Genomic DNA, 14,490 nt, shown 5'->3' with positions numbered 1-14,490 from the left:
TTTCATCTTTGCCAATTTTACATATGCAAGAAAGGTTATCTTGCTTTAATTAGCATTTAATTGCTTACCATGGAAGTTAAACATTTTTGCATATTTTTCGACACTTTATATTTTTTCTTTCATGAACTATCTCTTCCAATATTTTGTCCATTTTTCTATCGCAGTGGGAGTCACAACACTTTAAAGATACAGACAAATAAGAATCCATTCAAAAGAGAGGGACCAGGATCACTTGGGAACTGGAAGCCATATTATACCTGGAATTGAAAACATTTATCTAGTTTGAAAGAACGTTTAAAGGAGAACTAAATCCAAACATTTAAAAGGCATTAATGGAGGTGTGAAATTATTGTTAAACTCTGTGGCTCCATTGGACAGAGCTAGAGTCAATGAATGAAATTTCAGAATATACCTCAGGAGGACATTCAGAAGAGTCCAAAAGTAAAGTGTGGATTTTTAGACTGAATTTGTGTGAAATATTCTCAGAGAGATCAGATCATCCCCTCGTTCAGTGTTTCATGCAATTAGATAGAAAGTTGGACGTACTGGCCCCACCCCAGACTCCCTTCAAAGCACACGTTCTGTGAAATAGGATGCAACTCCATGTGGGAAGATTTCACACTGAAGCTCTGAAAAAATAAGCCTAAAATGGCTGAGCTTTGGGACTCCTTTTCTTTACCAGCATTGTATTCAGAAGCCATCTTTTAAAACAAGTTATTTCTGATGATGGCAAATTTCACGGAATTCATGTTCAGAGTTGGTTCCTGAATTCTGGGGACACATTCAATTGCTGGCAGGTACACACACACACACCACCCCCCCCAGCTTTACAACTGCCTATTACTGACTTCATTCTTGTAATGCTTCACAAGGAGCCATAATTTCCTTTGCTTCCCAGTGGGGGAAATTTGTTCACATTTCATATATCCATATTTTTATATACTTGCTATTGTGCTATGTCTTTGAAATGTAATGACTCAAGAAAATTACATTTAGTATCATAGCATTCCTCATGTTTGTAATTTATGACAATGGATATCACTGTAGATTTAGGAGTCATTTACAATGTCCACCTTTTCCTATTACTGCTAGATTAAATAAATTCTTCATGTTGAGTTTAGCTACATTTTTCAGTTTTCTAGTCTGTACCACTCACTTTCAGTATATTTATAATCCTTTTATCTGATCTTTGTAGTTTCAAAATGTTGCCTTGGATATTTTAAGTTTTGAGCCATCAATGCCCTTTTCAAATTGCCTTCTTAAGATTTTTGTAAAATAATATTCTCCATAATACAACTTTAAATTACCTGCCTTTTCCTTTACTAGACTTAATCCAAGAAGGCTAATTGAACATTAAGCATTTTAATCATCCTACACTGTCAAGCCTGTCTTCTCATTACTGAGACTTGGATAAGCCATAACTTAAGTGTGTTCCTGGCAATGTAACTAGAGTGAAAGTTTGATAATATAGTTAGTATATAACTATAGAATTAGTCCTGGTCTTTATTAATATCTATACAAAAATATTGTTTCAACAAATATACATTGAATATAACCAAATTCATGGTACTTCATTAGAGCTTTGGAAAATACAGAGATGGGTAGGCTGTAGTATTTATCTTCATGGAGTTTACTGAAGAGCTAGGAAGATAAATCAAAATTTCCAGTAATTACAAGATGGCCCAGAACAAGGTAATAAATAGAAGAATGTTGCAAACAAAAAATATCATATGTTATACAGAAAAATAAGAAGTATAAGGAAATGATGATTCAGATATAAAAATTGTCATTACATTATATGTGCAAGTAATGTTCAAATATACCTATAGGGTGATTTGAACTCTCCAGATGACACAGCACATGTTAGATGTCAGGAAGTTCATCTTGAACTTCTATTAGCAATGCCTTTTGGAAATGGTTGATACAGGAGATAGCCACCAAGACATAAAGACGCTTTCATCTAAAACAAGATGAGGCTTCCTGACAGTAGTATCTTGTAGAATAGCGATGTTTATTTGAAAATGTAGGGTTTATTTTTGAAAAATGAAATAAAAATGTCCACGATACAGTAAAATGCAAATATCTTCTCTGAAATCTGCTAGGGGAACCCCAGAGAAGTCTCTGGTACTATTTTTAAATGTATTCATTGAACAAATTGCACCTTTAAAGGACAGTTAAAAGTAAGCTGTGAATTTAAATAGCATAGGATGTGAAACAAATGTAGGTGTAAATATGGATCCATTTTATCCCTTTTATCCATGTAGATCAATTAGTCTTGTGTTATTATTCTCTACATGCATTCACTCTCAGCTTTAGGAGTGACCATGAATGTGAATTACCCTGATTATACTTTTTCTTATGATTGCTTTATCTATACGTATCTACTGAGCTTGCATGAAAATTTTCTAATGTCATGATAGCTATATGCATCTACTTGGAGCTATATGCATCTACTTGGAGACTTAAGCAGGGCTAAGAAACAGACTGAGAAAACAAAAAATCATAACATGCACCTGACCCGATTTTCACCTGTTGTCTACAACTTCCAAGGAAAATCTAATGAAGAATCACACTTTTTCATGTGATTTCACGACCTAAGTAACCTACTTATGTTTCTCTAGAAGTGACCTATTACAGGAAAAATTACTCTCCTGTGTGGTAGGTGAGTTACCTTGAGTGGGGAGAGGGGAGAGGTAGTTTCAAAATCATAAATGAATAATTTTCCACGTCTCTTTTCAATCTCCGTGGAAATCTTACATTCTTTTCTAATGGTTCTTCTTCTCCATTATATATTCAACTGGACGGGCTACCCAGTTCTCATGAACTATGGTCACTGAGTCCACACTTACAAAAAAGATCCACATATTTTGGTCAATTGATTTTCATAGAGATGCCAAAGTAATTTAATGGAAAAAGTATAGTCTTTTCAACATATGGGGTTGAAAAAACTGGATATCTACATGGAAAAAATGAGTCTCATTTCTTACTTCACACCATGCAAAAAAATTAACCTGAAAAGGATGATTGGTCTAAGCATAGAAGATTAAAAAAAAAAAAAATTCTAGAAGAAAACAAAGTATAAAATATTCATGACTTTGGGTTAGGTAAAGATTCCTAGGACACAAAAATCATAAAAGAAAAAATATTAATAAATGAGGTTAATCAAATTTATACCTTTTTAAAAAGACACTATTAAGAAAATGAAAATATAAGCCACAGAGAGGAGAAAATATTTGCAAAGGACTCATATTCTGAATATATAAAGAATTCTTACAACTAAATAATAAAAAAATCTGAATTTAAAATGGACAATTTGAACATATGTCTCACAAGGAAAGATATACAAATGGCCAGTAAACGCTTTAAAATGTGCTCAACATCACAGTGAACAGGAAATATCAATTAAAACTGAACACTCTACTAGGCACGAGGGACTCTTTGGTGAAAAAATTTGACATAGTTCTTGCCTTTATGGAGTTTATAGTGTAATGATAGAGACAAACAAATTAAAAGGCTTTTATAAACAATTGGATAAGTGCTGGGACGGGAAGAATACAGGTGCTTTGGGGGTGATGACAGAGGGAATCCTAACACAGATAAGAGGTTAGACAAGGGAATTATCAAGGCAGGCTTTCTGATAAAAGTGAATTTAAGTTGAGATCAATAAGATGAGTGGAAGCAAATTGAGTAAAAGGGGTATGAAGAAGATAAGCATGGACAAGGAACAGCGTAATGCAGAAAGTCATAATGAAGAGAGAAAGCATGACAAGTTCAAGAATCTAAAAGAAGTTTACTATGGCTGGTTGGAGAAAAACCACAGGGGTGAGAGGTGGAAGGTGGTGGTAAGAGATAGATGAGCAGTTTAATCAGAGGTCAGACCACATAAGTCTTTACAGGTTGTCATAAGAAATTTTAACTTTATTATGAGAATAACACATGGAAAGCATAGAAAGATTTTAAACACAGGAGTATATCTGATTTGTTGTTTAAAAGCATCACAGAGAGGGAAGAGAAATCAAGGACAATTCACAAGTTTTTGGCTTGAACAATTGGGCAGATGTTGATACTACTATCTATGCTAGGAAATATAGTAGAAGAAGCAATTGGAGATGAATTAAGTTTAGTAGACGTGGTTAGTTTGACATGTGTATAGGACATGGAAATGAAGTTCTATATATGAAGCTCAGGAGATAGATCTAATATAAAGATATAAATTTGGGAGTCATCTGTATAATGAAGAATAAAACGTGATAAGTGCTATGACAGAAATGTGTATAGACTATCACAAAAGCACAAAGAACATCTCTATTAGTTACCTATTGCTATGAGACAAACTACCAGAAACTTAGTTGCTTACAACAACACACATTTATTATATCACAATTCCTGTGAGTCAGGAATTAAGGCATGGCTTATCTGGGTCCTCTTCTTTAGGGTCTCTAACAAAGCTACAATCAAAGTGTCAACCAGGGCTGACATCTCGTCTGAAAGCTCAACTGCGGGAGGATCCAATTCCAAGTTCATGTAATTGTTGGCTAAATTTAGTTTCTTGATGGCTGTCAGCTGGAGACTGCTCTTAGTTCCTTGCCATGTGAGCCTCTCCACAGGGCAGCTCACAACATGACAACTTGCTTCATCAAAGTCACCAATGGAAAGAGTCTGCTAGTAAGATTAAAGTTATAATCTAATCATGAGCATGATATCCTTTCAATGTTGAGATATTCCGTTGGTTAGAAGCAAGTTCCTCAATGAAAGGGGATTGCAAAAACCTGTAAATAACTATAGGCAGGATTATTTTGGACTACCTACCTCTCCATCTCTACCTAGAAGAAGTAAAAAAGCTTCCACATAAAAGTGACTCATGAATCCGAGAGAAGATATGTGAATTCCAAATAGTCAAAAGAAGAGGGCAGACTAGTGGTGCCTCAGTTTTCCATCTTGATGTTGATTATCAAAACTTCCATATTTTCCTGTCAGGATTGATCATGGACCAAACTGACCAAAATTTTAAAAGTTGTAATAAATCTAGTGTATAGCATGAGAAAATGAATTCAGCCAGGAATAATCAAATGGAGTTGCTTTTTCAAGGAAAACCAAGAATGAAAGGGGTAAGAAAGACTATGAGGAGTTAGCCTGTTTAAACTCTCAACAAAGTGGGTGTAGAAAGGACATACTTCAACATAATAAATCCATACATGACAAACCTACAGCCAACATTATACTCAACAGTGAAAAGCTGAAAGCATTTCCTCTAAGATCAGGAACAAGACAAGGATCCCCACTCTCACCAGTTTTACTCAACATAGTATTGAAAGTCATAACCACAGCATTAGATAAGAAAAAAATAAAATAAAGGGAATTCAAACTGGAAAGAAGAAGTAAAATTGTCACTGTTTGCAGATGACATGATACTATACATAGAAAATCCTAAAGTTGCCACCAAAAAAAAAAAATTAGAACTAATAAATGAATTCAGTAAAGTTGCAGGAAACAAAATTAATATACAGATCTCTGTTTCATTTCTATACACTAACAACAAACTATTAGAAAGAGAAATTAAGAAAACAATCCCACTTACAATTGTAGCAGAAAGACTAAAATACCTAGGAATAAATTTAAATAAGGAGGTAAAAGACCTGTACTCAGAAAACTACAAGGCACTGATGAATTAACTTGAAGATGACACAAACGGATGGAAAGATATACCATGCTCATGGATTGGAAGAATTAATATTATTAAAATGACCATACTACCCAAGGCAATCTACAGATTCAATGCAATCCCTAGTGAAATACCAATGGCATTTTTCACAGAACCAGAACAAATCATTCTAAAATTTGTATGGAAGCACAAAAACCATGAATAGCAAAAAACAATCTGGAGAAAGAAGAACAAAGCTGGTGGTATCATGCTCCCTGATTTCAAACTATACTACAAAGCTATAGAAATCAAAACAGTATGGTACTGGCATAAAAACAGACACACACAGATCAATGGAACAGAATAGAGAGCGCAGAAATGAACCTATATTTATACGGTCAATTAATCTGTGACAAAGAAGGCAAGAATATACAATGGGGAAAAGATAGCCTTTTCAATAAATGGTGTTGGGAAAACTAGACCACTATATGCAAAGAATAAAATGGGACTACTTTCTCACACCATACATAAAAATAAACTCAAAATGGATTAAAGACTTAAATGTAAGACCTGAAACCATAAAACCTCTGGAAGAAAGCATAGGGAGTACACTCTTTGATATCAGTCTTAGCAATATATATTTATTTTTGGATATGTCTCCTCAGACAAGGGAAACAAAAGCAAAAATAAACAAATGGGATTACATCAAATTCAAAGCATTTGCACAGCAAAGAAAATTACCAACAAAATGAAAAAGCCACCTACTGAATGGGAGAAGATATTTGCAAAAGATATATCTGATAAGGGGTTGATATCCAAATTATACAAAGAACCCATACAACTCAACATCAAAAAAACAAACAACCCAATTTAAAAATGGACAAAGGACCTGAACAGACATTTTTTCAAAGAAGACATACAGATGGCCAACAGACACATGAAAATACACTCAACATCACTAATTATCAGTGAGATGCAAATCAAAACCACAATGAGATATCACCTCATACCTGATGAAATGGTTATAATAAAGTACAACAAATAACAAGTGTTGGCAAAGATGTGGAAAATTGGGAACTCTGGTGAACTGTTGGTGGGAATGTAAACTGGTATTGCCACCATGGAAAACAGTATAGCAGTTCCTCAAAAAATTGAAAATAGAACTACCACACAATCCAGCAATTTCACTGTTGAGTACATCTCCAAAGAAAACAAAAACACTAATTTGAAAAGATATATGGACCTCTATGTTCATTGTAGCATTATTTACAATAGCCAAGATATGGAAGCAACTAAGTGCCCATCGATAGATGTATGGATAAAGAAGATGCAGTAAATATATATAATGGAATATTACTCAGCCATAAAAAAAGAATGAAATCTTGCCATGTGTGACAACATGAATGGACCTGGAGGGTTTTATACTAAGTGATGTCAGACAGAGAAAGATGAAAACCATATGATTTTACTTACATGTAGAATCTAACAAACAAAACAAATGAACAAACATAACAAAACAGAACCAGAATCATAGATACAGAGAACAAACAGGTGATTGAGGGGAGATGGGTGGGGGCTGGAAAGAAATAGGTGAGGGAGATTAAGAGGTACAAACTTACAGTTACAAAATAAATGAGTCACAGGTATGAAATGCACAGCATGGGGAATATAGTTAATAATTCTATAATATTTTTGTGTGATGACAGATGGTAAATAGACTTATTGTGGTGATCATTTCAAAATGTATAGAAATATCGTATCACTATATTGCACACCAGGAACTAACATAGTGTTGTAGGTCAATTATAGTTCAAACAAGCAAATAAACTCATAGAAAAAGAGATCAGATCTGTGGTTGCCAGAGGTGGGGGTGGAAGAGGGGGAAATGGTTAAAGTTGATTAAAGGTACAAACTTCCAGTTATAAAATAAATAAGCACTAGGGATATAATATACAATATGATTAATATCAATAACACTGCTGCATGTTATTTATGAAAGTTATTAAGAGAGTAAATCCTAAGATTTCTTATCACAAGAAAAAATAATTGTTTTCCTTTTTCTTTTATTTTGTGTCTATATGAGATGATGGATGTTCCTTAAACGTATTGTAATCATTTCATGATTTATGTAAGTCAAATCATTATGCTGTAAACCTTAAAATTATACAGTGCTGTATGCCAATTATATCTCAAAACTAGAAGAAAAGAACATATTTTTACAAATGTACAAATGACTGGGGGAAAGAATATTACATATTTAGAGTGGAGGTCATGGTGATATAAAGAAATATGGCAGAATGAGTAGGTATGAATGAAGGAGTATTATTAAATCAGTCATTATCAAGGGAGTGAGATTTGTTTCTAAGCATGCATTTTTTTGTGGTTTGGCTTCCTAAATAGGGACAAACACTTTGGGAACTGAGAATCCCAGACACCTTGGCACTGGATAGGTTCTGAGATGATGGGAAAAGGACAAAACAGTGAGAAATGCATTCAAGTATTAAAAATTGAGGTGATGCCCGGAAAACTCCTTTCCAGAAATTCTGATATTACATTTTAAAGTTAGGGTGAAGGGCTTCCCTGGTGGAGCAGTGGTTAAGAATCCGCCTGCCAATGCAGGGGACACGGTTCGAGTCCTGGTCTGGGAAGATCCCACATGTAGTGGAACAACTAAGCCTGTGCGCCACCACCACTGAGCCTGTGCTCTAGGGCCCGTGTGCCACAACTACTGAGCCCAAGTGCCACAGCTACTGAAGCCCGTGTGCCTAGAGCCCGTGCTCCGCAACAAGAGAAGCCACTGCAATGAGAAGCCCACGCACCAGAACGAAGAGTAGCTCCCGCTCGCCACAGCCAGAGAAAGCCCACGTGCAGCAATGAAGACCCAACACAGACTAAATAAAAAAAAAATTTTTTTTAATAAATTAATTTTAAAAAATTATAAATAAATAAAGTTAGGGTGATACACGCATCGTGAATGTTAAGTGCATAGAGGGAAAATTATAAGATCTCAAAAAAAGACAAAAATATCTTTGATATTTGATATTCTGAATGAACAGTATTTATTATTCATTTAAAATGCATTTATTTAACAAATATTTACTAAGTAACAGTTGAAAGTTTAGAAGTGAGAGAGTGGCATGGACATATATACACTACCAAATGTAAAATACACAGCTAGTGGGAAGCAGCTGCATAGCACAGGGAGATCAGCTCAGTGCTTTGTGACCACCTAGAGGGATGGGATAGGGAGGGTGGGAGGGAGACGCAAGAGGGAGGGGATATGGGGATATATGTATACGTATAGCTGATTCACTTTGTTATACAGCAGAAACTAACACAACAATGTAAAGCAATTATACTCCAATAAAGACGTTAAAAAAATAGTTTGGGACATTTTTTAAAGTAGGAAACTATAATATTTCAAATTAATATTCAAGCCTGGTGCTAGGCTATCTGTATCACAGCTGGAACGTGGCAAAGGGATAGAGAAAAAATAGTAAAGAGCTTTCACATCTATACCACCTATGGCTAAAATAAAGTTGAGATTTCTTTTCTGGCTCTAATGATAGAATATATTCCTGACTTGGGGACACAAACTGACAATTCAGAACTCCTGAGAGAAAGAAGACAGTTAAGTTTAGAATATACTACTATAAGTAATAATTTCAGGAACTTCTCTGATTGCTATCCTCCTCAAATGAAAAACTTGATGGATGATATAGGTATGGAGTTGAAGAAAAAATAAGATACTCAACCAAAAGAAAAGATAAGACAATTGTATCAGGTGTAATATTTTGTTCACTTATTGCACTCCATATGAAGGTTAGATAGCTGTTATTTTTCTTTTCCCAACACACATTCTTTCTTCTCCTGCGTTCATCCAGTAACAAACCATGATCATACAGGTGGGCCTGTAATCCAGGATGGGCCAAACTTTGTACCATATCACCTTGGCCATGGTGATTGGTTTGGAATGGGTATCTATCCCAAGCAGGGACAATCAGATCCCTTTCCTGTGGTTTATGTATAGACTCTGGGATAAAGGAATTAACTCTTCCCAATGATGTTGCTACAAAGGTATGCTAACAGCCTATCTGGCCAATAGCTACAGTCCCTTCAAAGAGAAAAATACCCATGTTGCATAGAAGTGAAGAGATAAAAAGCTAGCTGCTTGGTGATACTTTTGAACCCTCAAAAAATCATGAATGATGCCATTCCAGTATGTTTTTCCTGATTACATGAGCCAATAAATGCCCCTTTTCTCTTTTGTTTCAGAGAAACTATCTAAAAACAAAATTGTATTTTAGCTATTTTGTTATTTGCTGTCAAAAGAATCTAGACTAATGAAATCTACCAACAACATGAAGGTCCCATTCTTTGAAAGATATTGTCTACTACGTTGCACCTATTAAGTAAAAAGTAGTTTGTCTTACATTTTTAATAACTGAGAAATTTTACATCTATTCTAAACTAATAATCAGGATAAGAAAACTAAAATTACTCATTGAGTTGACAGAATTCCAACCAAAGAAAAAAAGTGTAATGCTTCGCTAACCTCTGGAAACCTAATTAAAAGTAAACATATCATTTCTGTGAAGTTTTTCAAAATATTACAAAGGTTTTGGGACCTACATGACTACCCTCGAAGCGCTCCAGATTCCAGAGACTCCAGTGTGGAAACTATGCTCACCAAGATAAATCTCTTTTAACATTTACAATATAATAATGTAACACATGATTTGCATGCTTATGTTCCCTATCAGACCTTCAGATTTTTAGAAATAAGGAGAGTGGTGCAGAAATTGCTGGCTTTTTGCTAATATCTATTTTTCCATTACTCCATAATGACAGAGCCTCTACTTTTTGGCTGGGCATATGGTCACATACCTTTGCACATGGGTATGGTCATATTAAATTCTGGTCAATGACATGTAAGCATGGATGTTGTGGAAGCCTGAGGTTGAAATTTTCTTAAAAAATAGCTGACAGTTTTTTGATTCCATTTAAGGAGTGAGAACACTCCGCACTATCTCTGACTGATTAGAGCTAAAATCCCTAGTCCAAAAATATAAAGGAATTATCTGAGGACTCTGAAACGTAAATAACAGCAATCAGACTGAGCATGCAAACAAAAATTTGAAGACCATCCCATATAGCAGTGAATTCCTTGGTGTTTTGTTTTTTTTTTCCTCTCATATATCCTGGATTATACTCCAGGTATCCCAAATCCTAGAACAATGCATCATGCATTGACAGAAATCTATCCTCCCAAAATTATCTCTCTCTTCAACCAGAGGGCTAGAGAGATAGGTTCCTACAAGATGGAACTATTGTAATGAAGCTATGACACTACAGTGGTGGTGGCAGTAGCAGGAGTGGCTCTGAAGGCTCTTTTCTCTGAATTCTCTACTCCAAGGTGGACCCAACTGGAGGAAGTACAGGGCAACCACGGAGGCTAAAGACCTGGATTAATGGAGCACCAGAAAAGGGTGCTTCTGAGAGCCAGAGTATGTGGGAGAAATCACAGAGAGGAAGGAGGTGGAAAAAGGAATCCTTTAAAATTGTGTATGAAAAGTGGCATCTACAAAACCTGCGACCTAACATCACATTGAATGGTGAAAGGCTGAATGCTTTTCTACTATGTTTGGCAACAGACAAGGGTTTCTGCTTTCTCAATTCCTATTTGTCATTATACTGGCAGTCCTGTCCAGTGTGATAAGGCAATAAATAAATAAAATAAATAAAAAGCATAAAATGAGAATAAAATTCTCCCTATTCCTAGGTAACAGGGTTGTTTGTGTAGAAAATCCCTAAAAATCTACAAAAAAACTTCTAGCACTAATTAGGGATTTTAGCAATGTTGTAGGAAAGAAGGTCAATATATGAAAAAATAATTGTATTTTTATATATTGACAATGAGTGATTGCAAACGTTTCTTTAAAAAAAGACCATTTATAAATTTACAATAGCTAAAAAAAGAGAGAGAGAAATGCTTACATATAAATTTGGGGGAGACAAGTTTTCATGGGCTTCTTACATTCCTACCTGTCTTGCAGTCAAGGCACTGGCTGCCCTTAGTTCCAAACTACTCTTTCAAGAATATTCATAGATTTAAAGAAACATAAATAAAAATCCCTGCAGGATTTTTTTTGTAGATGTAGATATGCTGATTCTAATATTTTATGGAAAGCAAAGAAAACTAAATTAACTAAAATGATTTTAAAAGAGAAGAACAAAGTTGGAGGGCTCACTCTACCCAATTTTAAGACTTACTATAAAGCTACAGTAATGACAACAGTGTGGTGAAAGGATAGAAACATAGATCAATGGAACAGAATTGAAAGTCAAGAAATAAACCCATACAAATATGTTCAATTAAGTTTTGCCGAAGGTGCAAAGGCAAATTAATGAAGGATAATAAAGAAAGGATAGTCATTTCAACCAATGGTGCTAGAACAATTGGACATCACTATGCAAAACAAAACAGAACCTAGATCCATTTCTCAAACAAAACAAAATTTAATTCAAAATCGGTCATAGACTTAAAAAAAACCAGCAAAACTCTTAGGAGAAAATCTTCATGACCTTGGGTTGAACAAAGAGTTCTTATATATGACATTAAAAGAACAATCCACAAACACACACACACAAAACTGAAAAGTTGAACTTCATAGAAATGGAAAATTTTTGCTATGAGAAAGACACTATGAGACACTGTGAGAAAGATCATTAAAAAATAAGTCACAGCTTGGGGAAAATATTTGCATATCACTTACCTAACAAAGGATTTTTATACAGAAATGTTTTGGACTGCTATAGCAAAATACCATAGACTCTGGCTTAAACAACAAACATTTATTTCTCAAAGTTCTGAAGTCTGGGAAGCCCAAGATCAAGGTGTCAGCCAATTTGGTTCCTGATGAGGACCCTCTTCCTGGCTTGCAGAGGACTGCCTTCTTGCTACGGTCTCACACAGTGAAGGAAGAAAGAAAGAAAGAGAGAGAGAAAGTGCTCTCTGGTTTCTCCAAATAAGTGCACTAAGCACATCATGAAAACCCCACCCTCATGATATCATCTAAACCTAATTACCTCCCAAAGGCCCCATCTCCTAATCCATCACATTGGGTTAGAGCTTCAACATATGAATTTTGGGACACAAACATTCAAGTCATAACAAGAATATACAAAGACTTCTCAATATTCAATAATGAGAAACCAAACAACTCAATATAAAAATGCACAAAAGAGTTGGACAGAGTATTAGTCAGAGTTCTGGGGGAGGTCAGTCCTTTTCCTTAAGGCCTTCAATTGACTGGATGAGGCCCACCCACATTATGGAGGGTAATCTGCTTTACTCAGAGTCTACTGATTTAAATGTTAATCTCATCTGAAAAATATTTTTATAGCAACATACACATGTGTTTGACCAAATATATGGGTACCACCTAACCAAGTTGACATAGAAAATTAACTATATACAGACATTTCTCTAATGAAAATATATGGATTGAAATAAGCACTTGTAATGATGGTCAACATCATTAGTCATTAAGAAAATGCACATTAAAACCACATTGAAATACCACATACATACCTATTAGAATGGCTTTAAAAATATTAACAAACAGAAAAAACCACAAACGTAAAGCAACAAAAACAACAAAATCTCACAATATTAAGTGCTGCCGAGGATATGCAGCAACCCATACACTCATACTTTGTAGAGAGAACTGCAAAATGTTACAGCTACACTGGAAACAGTTGGGCAGTTTCTAATAATGTTAAGCATATACTTACCCTATTACCTAGCATTTAAAGAAAAAACTTATGTTCAGAACAAAAACGTGTATATGAGTGTTTATATCAATATTATTTATAATCACCTCAACTGGAAATAGCTAAAATATTCTTCAACAGGTGAAGGGATTAATTGTGGTACATCCTCACAATGGAATATTACTCTGCAATAAAAAGAAATACACTATCATTCACACAATAAGATGAATTTCAATTGCATTATACTATATCAAAGAAGCCAAAACTAAAATATTACATACTTTTATGACGTATGATTCCATTTATATGACATTCTCTAAAAGGCAAAACTATAGAAACGGAGAACAGGTCAGCAGTTGCCAGGGCTTGGGTTTGTTGAGGACGTTGAACCCAAATAGGTAGAATGAAGGAATTTGGGGGCTGATGAAATTACTCTGTGTCCTATTTGTGGTGGTGAAACTGAGTAGGACCCTGTGGGGCTCCTGGGCATGGAATCCTTTCAAACAGTTGCTAATCAGGGAAGGGAGGGGATACAGAGACAAGGGAGGAGCAGCCAAGAAACAATAGTGCAGCCTTGTGGCAGCGTCCTGGTTCCACCTCAAGGGACACACATAACAATATCTTTGAGCTCTTTACAGAACTAAAACCCCCACCAAATGGAAGATGTTAGCATTCTTCATTGCAAAGAAGCTCATCAAGATACCACCTGAGGCCAGATTAAAGGAACCAGAGAAGCTCATTAGGAGAACACCAAAACCAGTCTAAAGGAGTGCAGGCCCTGCACACACCCTGATCCTTATCAACAACTCTGCCCTTGAACCACTGCTATAAAACTCCTCACCAAATCCTCCCAGTCGGTACACAAGTTTTGAGGGGCACGAGCCCGCTGTGTCCCCCTTTGCCTGGCAAAACAATAAAGTTATTCTTTTCTACTTCACCCCATACTCTGCCTCCAAGATTTGATTCACCACTGGTGCACAGAGGCCAAGTTTTCGGCATCAGTGGTGGCTACACAAATCTATATATGTACTAAAACTCAAAATTGTATGCAAAAAGTTAATTTTTCAGTATGT

This window comes from Balaenoptera physalus (genome assembly GCF_965194825.1).
Source record: "Balaenoptera physalus genome assembly, chromosome: 1".
NCBI classification, from domain to species: domain Eukaryota; kingdom Metazoa; phylum Chordata; class Mammalia; order Artiodactyla; family Balaenopteridae; genus Balaenoptera; species Balaenoptera physalus.
The sequence above is the reverse complement of the archived record's forward strand: the minus strand, read 5'-3'. Positions refer to the sequence as shown.